The sequence below is a fragment of the Taudactylus pleione genome, unplaced genomic scaffold, assembly GCF_031769625.1.
Source record: "Taudactylus pleione unplaced genomic scaffold, aTauple2 ptg000551l, whole genome shotgun sequence".
NCBI lineage: Eukaryota > Metazoa > Chordata > Amphibia > Anura > Myobatrachidae > Taudactylus > Taudactylus pleione.
The window spans coordinates 1,700,274-1,714,486 of record NW_028284953.1 but is presented as its reverse complement, the minus strand read 5'-3'; the positions used below and the strand labels follow the sequence as shown (position 1 = coordinate 1,714,486).

The 14,213-nt window shown below is 35.4% G+C and overlaps 3 non-coding genes across 3 annotated transcripts; all 3 read right to left on the bottom strand.

Annotated features, from left to right (window-relative positions):
- Nucleotides 1–7,545: 7,545 nt before the first annotated feature.
- On the bottom strand, nucleotides 7,546–7,618 carry TRNAR-ACG (transfer RNA arginine (anticodon ACG)). The gene has a single exon. It is a non-coding gene; the product is annotated as a tRNA-Arg (tRNA).
- A 506-nt stretch (nucleotides 7,619–8,124) lies between these two features.
- Nucleotides 8,125–8,197, bottom strand: TRNAR-ACG (transfer RNA arginine (anticodon ACG)). The gene has a single exon. It is a non-coding gene; the product is annotated as a tRNA-Arg (tRNA).
- Nucleotides 8,198–9,857: 1,660 nt separating this feature from the next.
- On the bottom strand, nucleotides 9,858–9,930 carry TRNAC-ACA (transfer RNA cysteine (anticodon ACA)). Its single transcript has one exon. It is a non-coding gene; the product is annotated as a tRNA-Cys (tRNA).
- Nucleotides 9,931–14,213: the final 4,283 nt, after the last annotated feature.

Here is a 14,213-nt window from a genome sequence, read left to right as displayed (position 1 = left end):
AACGCAGAGTACTAACTACTATACAATCACGGCAATTTAAGCGAGCCAGGTAGGAGTCGAACCTACAATCTTCTGATCCGTAGTCAGACGCATTATCCATTGCACCACTGGCCCACGTGTTTTGTAGTAATTGAAGTGTCTTTCCTGTTTTTGAGCCTTTTTTCAGAGTTTTATGGTTATTGAAGTATATACAGAATCACATTTTGGAAATTGACTGTACACTATCTGCAGGGATTGCTTCCCAAAAACGTTTTAGGTAAAATAATCCTTGTGACTGCTAAAAGATCTTTAAAAAATGTGATGAACTTACTCAGACAGAGCCCAAACATTCTTCTTTCCTGAATTCCAGAATTTATGTCAAATTCCCAGTCCTTTAGTACAATAATTCACAATTAAATTATTCAAAGCATGTTAAGATAGCTTTATAATAAGCATTAAACACAAATAGTGCAAGCACCTTCAAAGAATCTGCTTACTTTCTGAAATTTTCTTAAGATTCAGTATTGTGAAAAAATGGATGATTGTGAAACAAAATCAAAATGCTGTGACCCGTTTTCGAAATGGGGTTGCTGCAGCCACAACGCAGAGTACTAACTACTATACAATCACGGCAATTTAAGCGAGCCAGGTAGGAGTCGAACCTACAATCTTCTGATCTATAGTCAGACGCATTATCCATTGACCACTGTCCAAGGTGTCTTGTAGCAATTGAAGAGTCTTTCCTGTTTTTGAGCCTGTTTTGAAGTTTTATGGTTATTGAAGTATATACAGAATCACATTTTGGAAATTGACTGTACACTATCTGCAGGGATTGTTTCCCAAAAACGTTTTAGGTAAAATAATCCTTGTGACTGCTAAAAGATCTTTAAAAAATGTGATGAACTTACTCTGACAGAGCCCAAACATTCTTCTTTCCTGAATTCTAGAATTTATGTCAAATTCCCAGTCCTTTAGTACAATAATTCACAATTAAATTATTCAAAGCATGTTAAGATAGCTTTATAATAAGCATTAAACACAAATAGTGCAAGCACCTTCAAAGAATCTGCTTACTTTCTGAAATTTTCTTAAGATTCAGTATTGTGAAAAAATGGATGATTGTGAAACAAAATCAAAATGCTGTGACCCGTTTTCGAAATGGGGTTGCTGCGGCAACAACGCAGAGTACTAACCACTATACGATCACGGCAATTTAAGCGAGCCAGGTAGGAGTCGAACCTACAATCTTCTGATCCGTAGTCAGACGCATTATCCATTGCACCACTGGCCCACGTGTTTTGTAGTAATTGAAGTGTCTTTCCTGTTTTTGAGCCTTTTTTCAGAGTTTTATGGTTATTGAAGTATATACAGAATCACATTTTGGAAATTGACTGTAGACTATCTGCAGGGATTGTTTCCCAAAAACGTTTTAGGTAAAATAATAATTGTGACTGCTAAAAGATATTTCAAAAATGTGATGAACTTACTCAGAAGGAAGCCCAAACATTCTTCTTTCCTGAATTCTAGAATTTATGTCAAATTCCCAGTACTTTAGTACAATAATTCACAATTTAATTATTCAAAGCATGTTAAGATAGCTTTATAATAAGCATTAAACACAAATAGTGCAAGCACCTTCAAAGAATCTGCTTACTTTCTGAAATTTTCTTAAGATTCAGTATTGTGAAAAAATGGATGATTGTGAAACAAAATCAAAATGCTGTGACCCGTTTTCGAAATGGGGTTGCTGCGGCAACAACGCAGAGTACTAACCACTATACGATCACGGCAATTTAAGCGAGCCAGGTAGGAGTCGAACCTACAATCTACAGATCCATAGTCAGACACGTTATCCATTGCCCACTGTCCCGGGTGTCTTGTAGCAATTGAAGTGTCTTTCCTGTTTTTGAGCCTGTTTTCAGAATTTTATGGTTATTGAAGTATATACAGAATCACATTTTGGTAATTGACTGTACACTATCTGCAGGGATTGTTTCCCAAAAACGTTTTAGGTAAAATAATCCTTGTGACTGCTAAAAGATCTTTAAAAAATGTGATGAACTTACTCAGACAGAGCCCAAACATTCTTCTTTCCTGAATTCCAGAATTTATGTCAAATTCCCAGTCCTTTAGTACAATAATTCACATTTAAATTATTCAAAGCATGTTAAGATAGCTTTATAATAAGCATTAAACACAAATAGTGCAAGCACCTTCAAAGAATCTGCTTACTTTCTGAAATTTTCTTGAGATTCAGTATTGTGAAAAAATGGATGATTGTGAAACAAAATCAAAATGCTGTGACCCATTTTCGAAATGGGGTTGCTGCAGGCACAACGCAGAGTACTAACTACTATACAATCACGGCAATTTAAGCGAGCCAGGTAGGAGTCGAACCTACAATCTTCTGATCCGTAGTCAGACGCATTATCCATTGCACCACTGGCCCACGTGTTTTGTAGTAATTGAAGTGTCTTTCCTGTTTTTGAGCCTTTTTTCAGAGTTTTATGGTTATTGAAGTATATACAGAATCACATTTTGGAAATTGACTGTACACTATCTGCAGGGATTGCTTCCCAAAAACGTTTTAGGTAAAATAATCCTTGTGACTGCTAAAAGATCTTTAAAAAATGTGATGAACTTACTCAGACAGAGCCCAAACATTCTTCTTTCCTGAATTCCAGAATTTATGTCAAATTCCCAGTCCTTTAGTACAATAATTCACAATTAAATTATTCAAAGCATGTTAAGATAGCTTTATAATAAGCATTAAACACAAATAGTGCAAGCACCTTCAAAGAATCTGCTTACTTTCTGAAATTTTCTTAAGATTCAGTATTGTGAAAAAATGGATGATTGTGAAACAAAATCAAAATGCTGTGACCCGTTTTCGAAATGGGGTTGCTGCAGCCACAACGCAGAGTACTAACTACTATACAATCACGGCAATTTAAGCGAGCCAGGTAGGAGTCGAACCTACAATCTTCTGATCTATAGTCAGACGCATTATCCATTGACCACTGTCCAAGGTGTCTTGTAGCAATTGAAGAGTCTTTCCTGTTTTTGAGCCTGTTTTGAAGTTTTATGGTTATTGAAGTATATACAGAATCACATTTTGGAAATTGACTGTACACTATCTGCAGGGATTGTTTCCCAAAAACGTTTTAGGTAAAATAATCCTTGTGACTGCTAAAAGATCTTTAAAAAATGTGATGAACTTACTCTGACAGAGCCCAAACATTCTTCTTTCCTGAATTCTAGAATTTATGTCAAATTCCCAGTCCTTTAGTACAATAATTCACAATTAAATTATTCAAAGCATGTTAAGATAGCTTTATAATAAGCATTAAACTCAAATAGTGCAAGCACCTTCAAAGAATGTGCTTACTTTCTGAAATTTTCTTAAGATTCAGTATTGTGAAAAAAAGGATGATTGAGAAACAAAATCAAAATGCCGTGACCCGGATTCGAACCGGGGTTGCTGCGGCCACAACGCAGAGTACTAACCTCTATACGATCATGACAATTTAAGTGAGCTAGGTAGGAGTCGAACCTACAATCTTCTGATCTATAGTCAGACGTGTTATCCATTGCCCACTGTCCCAGGTGTCTTGTAGCAATTGAAGAGTCTTTCCTGTTTTTGAGCCTGTTTTAAAGTTTTATGGTTATTGAAGTATATACAGAATCACATTTTGGAAATTGACTGTACACTATCTGCAGGGATTGTTTCCCAAAAACGTTTTAGGTAAAATAATAATTGTGACTGCTAAAAGATATTTCAAAAATGTGATGAACTTACTCAGAAGGAAGCCCAAACATTCTTCTTTCCTGAATTCTAGAATTTATGTCAAATTCCCAGTACTTTAGTACAATAATTCACAATTTAATTATTCAAAGCATGTTAAGATAGCTTTACAATAAGCATTAAACACAAATAGTGCAAGCACCTTCAAAGAATCTGCTTACTTTCTGAAATTTTCTTAAGATTCAGTATTGTGAAAAAATGGATGATTGTGAAAACAAAATCAAAATGCCGTGACCCGGATTCGAGCCGGGGTTGCTGCGGCCACAACGCAGAGTACTAACCACTATACGATCACGGCAATTTAAGCGAGCCAGGTAGGAGTCGAACCTACAATCTACAGATCCATAGTCAGACACGTTATCCATTGCCCACTGTCCCGGGTGTCTTGTAGCAATTGAAGTGTCTTTCCTGTTTTTGAGCCTGTTTTCAGAATTTTATGGTTATTGAAGTATATACAGAATCACATTTTGGTAATTGACTGTACACTATCTGCAGGGATTGTTTCCCAAAAACGTTTTAGGTAAAATAATCCTTGTGACTGCTAAAAGATCTTTAAAAAATGTGATGAACTTACTCAGACAGAGCCCAAACATTCTTCTTTCCTGAATTCCAGAATTTATGTCAAATTCCCAGTCCTTTAGTACAATAATTCACATTTAAATTATTCAAAGCATGTTAAGATAGCTTTATAATAAGCATTAAACACAAATAGTGCAAGCACCTTCAAAGAATCTGCTTACTTTCTGAAATTTTCTTGAGATTCAGTATTGTGAAAAAATGGATGATTGTGAAACAAAATCAAAATGCTGTGACCCATTTTCGAAATGGGGTTGCTGCAGGCACAACGCAGAGTACTAACTACTATACAATCACGGCAATTTAAGCGAGCCAGGTAGGAGTCGAACCTACAATCTTCTGATCCGTAGTCAGACGCATTATCCATTGCACCACTGGCCCACGTGTTTTGTAGTAATTGAAGTGTCTTTCCTGTTTTTGAGCCTTTTTTCAGAGTTTTATGGTTATTGAAGTATATACAGAATCACATTTTGGAAATTGACTGTACACTATCTGCAGGGATTGCTTCCCAAAAACGTTTTAGGTAAAATAATCCTTGTGACTGCTAAAACATCATTAAAAAATGTGATGAACTTACTCAGACAGAGCCCAAACATTCTTCTTTCCTGAATTCCAGAATTTATGTCAAATTCCCAGTCCTTTAGTACAATAATTCACAATTAAATTATTCAAAGCATGTTAAGATAGCTTTATAATAAGCATTAAACACAAATAGTGCAAGCACCTTCAAAGAATCTGCTTACTTTCTGAAATTTTCTTAAGATTCAGTATTGTGAAAAAATGGATGATTGTGTAACAAAATCAAAATGCTGTGATCCGTTTTCGAAATGGGATTGCTGCAGCCACAACACAGAGTACTAACTACTATACAATCACGGCAATTTAAGCGAGCCAGGTAGGAGTCGAACCTACAATCTTCTGATCTATAGTCAGACGTGTTATCTATTGCCCACTGTCCCAGGTGTCTTGTAGCAATTGAAGAGTCTTTCCTGTTTTTGAGCCTGTTTTAAAGTTTTATTGGTTTTGAAGTATATACAGAATCACATTTTGGAAATTGACTGTACACTATCTGCAGGGATTGTTTCCCAAAAACGTTTTAGGTACAATAATCCTTGTGACTGCTAAAAGATCTTTAAAAAATGTAATGAACTTATTCAGACAGAGCCCAAACATTCTTCTTTCCTGAAATCTAGAATTTATGTCAAATTCCTAGTCCTTTAGTAAAATAATTCATAATTAAATTATTCAAAGCATGTTAAGATAGCTTTATAATAAGCATTAAACTCAAATAGTGCAAGCACCTTCAAAGAATGTGCTTACTTTCTGAAATTTTCTTAAGATTCAGTATTGTGAAAAAAAGGATGATTGAGAAACAAAATCAAAATGCCGTGACCCGGATTCGAACCGGGGTTGCTGCGGCCACAACGCAGAGTACTAACCTCTATACGATCATGACAATTTAAGTGAGCTAGGTAGGAGTCGAACCTACAATCTTCTGATCTATAGTCAGACACGTTATCCATTGCCCACTGTCCCAGGTGTCTTGTAGCAATTGAAGAGTCTTTCCTGTTTTTGAGCCTGTTTTAAAGTTTTATGGTTATTGAAGTATATACAGAATCACATTTTGGAAATTGACTGTACACTATCTGCAGGGATTGTTTCCCAAAAATGTTTTAGGTACAATAATCCTTGTGACTGCTGAAAGATCTTTCAAAAATGTAATGAACTTACTCAGACAGAGCCCAAACATTCTTCTTTCCTGAATAATAGAATTTATGTCAAATTCCTAGTCCTTTAGTAAAATTATTCACAATTAAATTATTCAAAGCATGTTAAGATAGCTTTATAATAAGCATTAAACACAAATAGTGCAAGCACCTTCAAAGAATCTGCTTACTTTCTGAAATTTTCTTAAGATTCAGTATTGTGAAAAAATGGATGATTGAGAAACAAAATAAAAATGCCGTGACCCGGAGTTGCTGCGGCCACAACGCAGAGTACTAACCACTATATCATCACGGCAATTTAAGTGAGCCAGGTAGGAATAGAACCTACAATCTACAGATCCATAGTCAGTCACGTTATCCATTGCCAACTGTCCCGTGTGTCTTATAGTAATTGAAGTGTCTTTCCTGTTTTTGAGCCTGTTTTCAGAATTTTAGGGTTATTGAAGTATATACAGAATCACATTTTGGAAATTGACTGTACACTATCTGCAGGGATTGTTTCCCAAAAACGTTTTAGGTAAAATAATCCTTGTGACTGCTAAATGATCTTTAAAAAATGTGATGAACTTACTCTGACAGAGCCCAAACATTCTTCTTTCCTGAAATCTAGAATTTATGTCAAATTCCTAGTCCTTTAGTAAAATAATTCATAATTAAATTATTCAAAGCATGTTAAGATAGCTTTATAATAAGCATTAAACTCAAATAGTGCAAACACCTTCAAAGAATGTGCTTACTTTCTGAAATTTTCTTAAGATTCAGTATTGTGAAAAAAAGGATGATTGAGAAACAAAATCAAAATGCCGTGACCCGGATTCGAACCGGGGTTGCTGCGGCCACAACGCAGAGTACTAACCTCTATACGATCATGACAATTTAAGTGAGCTAGGTAGGAGTCGAACCTACAATCTTCTGATCTATAGTCAGACGTGTTATCCATTGCCCACTGTCCCAGGTGTCTTGTAGCAATTGAAGAGTCTTTCCTGTTTTAGAGCCTGTTTTAAAGTTTTATGGTTATTGAAGTATATACAGAATCACATTTTGGAAATTGACTGTACACTATCTGCAGGGATTGTTTCCCAAAAATGTTTTAGGTACAATAATCCTTGTGACTGCTGAAAGATCTTTCAAAAATGTAATGAACTTACTCAGACAGAGCCCAAACATTCTTCTTTCCTGAATAATAGAATTTATGTCAAATTCCTAGTCCTTTAGTAAAATTATTCACAATTAAATTATTCAAAGCATGTTAAGATAGCTTTATAATAAGCATTAAACACAAATAGTGCAAGCACCTTCAAAGAATCTGCTTACTTTCTGAAATTTTCTTAAGATTCAGTATTGTGAAAAAATGGATGATTGTGAAACAAAATCAAAATGCTGTGACCCGTTTTCGAAATGGGGTTGCTGCAGCCACAACGCAGAGTACTAACTACTATACAATCATGGTAATTTAAGCGAGCCAGGTAGGAGTCGAACCTACAATCTTCTGATCCGTAGTCAGACGCGTTATCCATTGTGCCACTGGCCCACATGTTTTGTAGTAATTGAAGCGTCTTTCCTGTTTTTGAGCCTTTTTTCAGAGTTTTATGGTTATTGAAGTATATACAGAATCACATTTTGGAAATTGACTGTACACTATCTGCAGGGATTGCTTCCCAAAAACGTTTTAGGTAAAATAATCCTTGTGACTGCTAAAAGATCTTTAAAAAATGTGATGAACTTACTCAGACAGAGCCCAAACAATCTTCTTTCCTGAATTCCAGAATTTATGTCAAATTCCCAGTCCTTTAGTACAATAATTCACAATTAAATTATTCAAAGCATGTTAAGATAGCTTTATAATAAGCATTAAACACAAATAGTGCAAGCACCTTCAAAGAATCTGCTTACTTTCTGAAATTTTCTTAAGATTCAGTATTGTGAAAAAATGGATGATTGTGAAACAAAATCAAAATGCTGTGACCCGTTTTCGAAATGGGGTTGCTGCAGCCACAACGCAGAGTACTAACTACTATACAATCATGGTAATTTAAGCGAGCCAGGTAGGAGTCGAACCTACAATCTTCTGATCCGTAGTCAGACGCGTTATCCATTGTGCCACTGGCCCACATGTTTTGTAGTAATTGAAGCGTCTTTCCTGTTTTTGAGCCTTTTTTCAGAGTTTTATGGTTATTGAAGTATATACAGAATCACATTTTGGAAATTGACTGTACACTATCTGCAGGGATTGCTTCCCAAAAACGTTTTAGGTAAAATAATCCTTGTGACTGCTAAAAGATCTTTAAAAAATGTGATGAACTTACTCAGACAGAGCCCAAACATTCTTCTTTCCTGAATTCCAGAATTTATGTCAAATTCCCAGTCCTTTAGTACAATAATTCACAATTAAATTATTCAAAGCATGTTAAGATAGCTTTATAATAAGCATTAAACACAAATAGTGCAAGCACCTTCAAAGAATCTGCTTACTTTCTGAAATTTTCTTAAGATTCAGTATTGTGAAAAAATGGATGATTGTGAAACAAAATCAAAATGCTGTGACCCGTTTTCGAAATGGGGTTGCTGCAGCCACAACGCAGAGTACTAACTACTATACAATCACGGCAATTTAAGCGAGCCAGGTAGGAGTCGAATCTACAATCTTCTGATCTATAGTCAGACGCATTATCCATTGACCACTGTCCAAGGTGTCTTGTAGCAATTGAAGAGTCTTTCCTGTTTTTGAGCCTGTTTTGAAGTTTTATGGTTATTGAAGTATATACAGAATCACATTTTGGAAATTGACTGTACACTATCTGCAGGGATTGTTTCCCAAAACGTTTTAGGTAAAATAATCCTTGTGACTGCTAAAAGATCTTTAAAAAATGTGATGAACTTACTCTGACAGAGCCCAAACATTCTTCTTTCCTGAATTCTAGAATTTATGTCAAATTCCCAGTCCTTTAGTACAATAATTCACAATTAAATTATTCAAAGCATGTTAAGATAGCTTTATAATAAGCATTAAACACAAATAGTGCAAGCACCTTCAAAGAATCTGCTTACTTTCTGAAATTTTCTTAAGATTCAGTATTGTGAAAAAATGGATGATTGTGAAACAAAATCAAAATGCTGTGACCCGTTTTCGAAATGGGGTTGCTGCGGCAACAACGCAGAGTACTAACCACTATACGATCACGGCAATTTAAGCGAGCCAGGTAGGAGTCGAACCTACAAACTTATGATCCATAGTCAAACACATTATCCATTGCGCCACTGGCCCAGGTGCCCTGTAGTAATTGAAGTTTCTTTCCTGTTTTTGAGCCTGTTTTAAAGTTTTATGGTTATTGAAGAATACACAGAATCACATTTTGGAAATTGACTGTACACTATCTGCAGGGATTGATTCCCAAAAACGATTTAGGTACAATAATCCTTGTGACTGCTAAAAGATCTTTCAAAAATGTAATGAACTTACTCAGACAGAGCACAAACATTCTTCTTTCCTGAATTCCAGAATTTATGTCAAATTCCCAATCCTTTAGTAAAATAATTCACAATGAAATTATTCAAAGCATGTTAAGATAGCTTTATAATAAGCATTAAACACAAATAGTGCAAGCACCTTCAAAGAATCTGCTTACTTTCTGAAATTTTCTTAAGATTCAGTATTGTGAAAAAATGGATGATTGAGAAACAAAATCAAAATGTCATGACCTGTTTCTGAACCGGGGTTGCTGCGGCCACAGCGCAGAGTACTTACCACTATGCAATCAAGGCAATATAAGCGAGCCAGGTAGGAGTCGAACCTACAATCTTCTGATCTGTAGTCAGACGCGTTATCCATTGCGCCACTGGCACACGTGTTTTGTAGTAATTGAAGTGTCTTTCCTGTTTTTGAGCCTATTTTCAGAGTTTTATGGTTATTGAAGTATATACAGAATCACATTTTGGAAATTGACTGTAGACTATCTGCAGGGATTGTTTCCCAAAAACGTTTTAGGTAAAATAATAATTGTGACTGCTAAAAGATATTTCAAAAATGTGATGAACTTACTCAGAAGGAAGCCCAAACATTCTTCTTTCCTGAATTCTAGAATTTATGTCAAATTCCCAGTACTTTAGTACAATAATTCACAATTTAATTATTCAAAGCATGTTAAGATAGCTTTACAATAAGCATTAAACACAAATAGTGCAAGCACCTTCAAAGAATCTGCTTACTTTCTGAAATTTTCTTAAGATTCAGTATTGTGAAAAAATGGATGATTGTGAAAACAAAATCAAAATGCCGTGACCCGGATTCGAGCCGGGGTTGCTGCGGCCACAACGCAGAGTACTAACCACTATACGATCACGGCAATTTAAGCGAGCCAGGTAGGAGTCGAACCTACAATCTACAGATCCATAGTCAGACACGTTATCCATTGCCCACTGTCCCGGGTGTCTTGTAGCAATTGAAGTGTCTTTCCTGTTTTTGAGCCTGTTTTCAGAATTTTATGGTTATTGAAGTATATACAGAATCACATTTTGGTAATTGACTGTACACTATCTGCAGGGATTGTTTCCCAAAAACGTTTTAGGTAAAATAATCCTTGTGACTGCTAAAAGATCTTTAAAAAATGTGATGAACTTACTCAGACAGAGCCCAAACATTCTTCTTTCCTGAATTCCAGAATTTATGTCAAATTCCCAGTCCTTTAGTACAATAATTCACATTTAAATTATTCAAAGCATGTTAAGATAGCTTTATAATAAGCATTAAACACAAATAGTGCAAGCACCTTCAAAGAATCTGCTTACTTTCTGAAATTTTCTTAAGATTCAGTATTGTGAAAAAATGGATGATTGTGAAACAAAATCAAAATGCTGTGACCCATTTTCGAAATGGGGTTGCTGCAGGCACAACGCAGAGTACTAACTACTATACAATCACGGCAATTTAAGCGAGCCAGGTAGGAGTCGAACCTACAATCTTCTGATCCGTAGTCAGACACATTATCCATTGCACCACTGGCCCACGTGTTTTGTAGTAATTGAAGTGTCTTTCCTGTTTTTGAGCCTTTTTTCAGAGTTTTATGGTTATTGAAGTATATACAGAATCACATTTTGGAAATTGACTGTACACTATCTGCAGGGATTGCTTCCCAAAAACGTTTTAGGTAAAATAATCCTTGTGACTGCTAAAAGATCATTAAAAAATGTGATGAACTTACTCAGACAGAGCCCAAACATTCTTCTTTCCTGAATTCCAGAATTTATGTCAAATTCCCAGTCCTTTAGTACAATAATTCACAATTAAATTATTCAAAGCATGTTAAGATAGCTTTATAATAAGCATTAAACACAAATAGTGCAAGCACCTTCAAAGAATCTGCTTACTTTCTGAAATTTTCTTAAGATTCAGTATTGTGAAAAAATGGATGATTGTGTAACAAAATCAAAATGCTGTGATCCGTTTTCGAAATGGGATTGCTGCAGCCACAACACAGAGTACTAACTACTATACAATCACGGCAATTTAAGCGAGCCAGGTAGGAGTCGAACCTACAATCTTCTGATCTATAGTCAGACGTGTTATCTATTGCCCACTGTCCCAGGTGTCTTGTAGCAATTGAAGAGTCTTTCCTGTTTTTGAGCCTGTTTTAAAGTTTTATTGGTTTTGAAGTATATACAGAATCACATTTTGGAAATTGACTGTACACTATCTGCAGGGATTGTTTCCCAAAAACGTTTTAGGTACAATAATCCTTGTGACTGCTAAAAGATCTTTAAAAAATGTAATGAACTTACTCAGACAGAGCCCAAACATTCTTCTTTCCTGAAATCTAGAATTTATGTCAAATTCCTAGTCCTTTAGTAAAATAATTCATAATTAAATTATTCAAAGCATGTTAAGATAGCTTTATAATAAGCATTAAACTCAAATAGTGCAAGCACCTTCAAAGAATGTGCTTACTTTCTGAAATTTTCTTAAGATTCAGTATTGTGAAAAAAAGGATGATTGAGAAACAAAATCAAAATGCCGTGACCCGGATTCGAACCGGGGTTGCTGCGGCCACAACGCAGAGTACTAACCTCTATACGATCATGACAATTTAAGTGAGCTAGGTAGGAGTCGAACCTACAATCTTCTGATCTATAGTCAGACGTGTTATCCATTGCCCACTGTCCCAGGTGTCTTGTAGCAATTGAAGAGTCTTTCCTGTTTTTGAGCCTGTTTTAAAGTTTTATGGTTATTGAAGTATATACAGAATCACATTTTGGAAATTGACTGTACACTATCTGCAGGGATTGTTTCCCAAAAATGTTTTAGGTACAATAATCCTTGTGACTGCTGAAAGATCTTTCAAAAATGTAATGAACTTACTCAGACAGAGCCCAAACATTCTTCTTTCCTGAATAATAGAATTTATGTCAAATTCCTAGTCCTTTAGTAAAATTATTCACAATTAAATTATTCAAAGCATGTTAAGATAGCTTTATAATAAGCATTAAACACAAATAGTGCAAGCACCTTCAAAGAATCTGCTTACTTTCTGAAATTTTCTTAAGATTCAGTATTGTGAAAAAATGGATGATTGAGAAACAAAATAAAAATGCCGTGACCCGGAGTTGCTGCGGCCACAACGCAGAGTACTAACCACTATATGATCACGGCAATTTAAGTGAGCCAGGTAGGAATAGAACCTACAATCTACAGATCCATAGTCAGTCACGTTATCCATTGCCAACTGTCCCGTGTGTCTTATAGTAATTGAAGTGTCTTTCCTGTTTTTGAGCCTGTTTTCAGAATTTTAGGGTTATTGAAGTATATACAGAATCACATTTTGGAAATTGACTGTACACTATCTGCAGGGATTGTTTCCCAAAAACGTTTTAGGTAAAATAATCCTTGTGACTGCTAAATGATCTTTAAAAAATGTGATGAACTTACTCTGACAGAGCCCAAACATTCTTCTTTCCTGAAATCTAGAATTTATGTCAAATTCCTAGTCCTTTAGTAAAATAATTCATAATTAAATTATTCAAAGCATGTTAAGATAGCTTTATAATAAGCATTAAACTCAAATAGTGCAAGCACCTTCAAAGAATGTGCTTACTTTCTGAAATTTTCTTAAGATTCAGTATTGTGAAAAAAAGGATGATTGAGAAACAAAATCAAAATGCCGTGACCCGGATTCGAACCGGGGTTGCTGCGGCCACAACGCAGAGTACTAACCTCTATACGATCATGACAATTTAAGTGAGCTAGGTAGGAGTCGAACCTACAATCTTCTGATCTATAGTCAGACGTGTTATCCATTGCCCACTGTCCCAGGTGTCTTGTAGCAATTGAAGAGTCTTTCCTGTTTTAGAGCCTGTTTTAAAGTTTTATGGTTATTGAAGTATATACAGAATCACATTTTGGAAATTGACTGTACACTATCTGCAGGGATTGTTTCCCAAAAATGTTTTAGGTACAATAATCCTTGTGACTGCTAAATGATCTTTAAAAAATGTGATGAACTTACTCTGACAGAGCCCAAACATTCTTCTTTCCTGAAATCTAGAATTTATGTCAAATTCCTAGTCCTTTAGTAAAATAATTCATAATTAAATTATTCAAAGCATGTTAAGATAGCTTTATAATAAGCATTAAACTCAAATAGTGCAAGCACCTTCAAAGAATGTGCTTACTTTCTGAAATTTTCTTAAGATTCAGTATTGTGAAAAAAAGGATGATTGAGAAACAAAATCAAAATGCCGTGACCCGGATTCGAACCGGGGTTGCTGCGGCCACAACGCAGAGTACTAACCTCTATACGATCATGACAATTTAAGTGAGCTAGGTAGGAGTCGAACCTACAATCTTCTGATCTATAGTCAGACGTGTTATCCATTGCCCACTGTCCCAGGTGTCTTTCCTGTTTTAGAGCCTGTTTTAAAGTTTTATGGTTATTGAAGTATATACAGAATCACATTTTGGAAATTGACTGTACACTATCTGCAGGGATTGTTTCCCAAAAATGTTTTAGGTACAATAATCCTTGTGACTGCTGAAAGATCTTTCAAAAATGTAATGAACTTACTCAGACAGAGCCCAAACATTCTTCTTTCCTGAATAATAGAATTTATGTCAAATTCCTAGTCCTTTAGTAAAA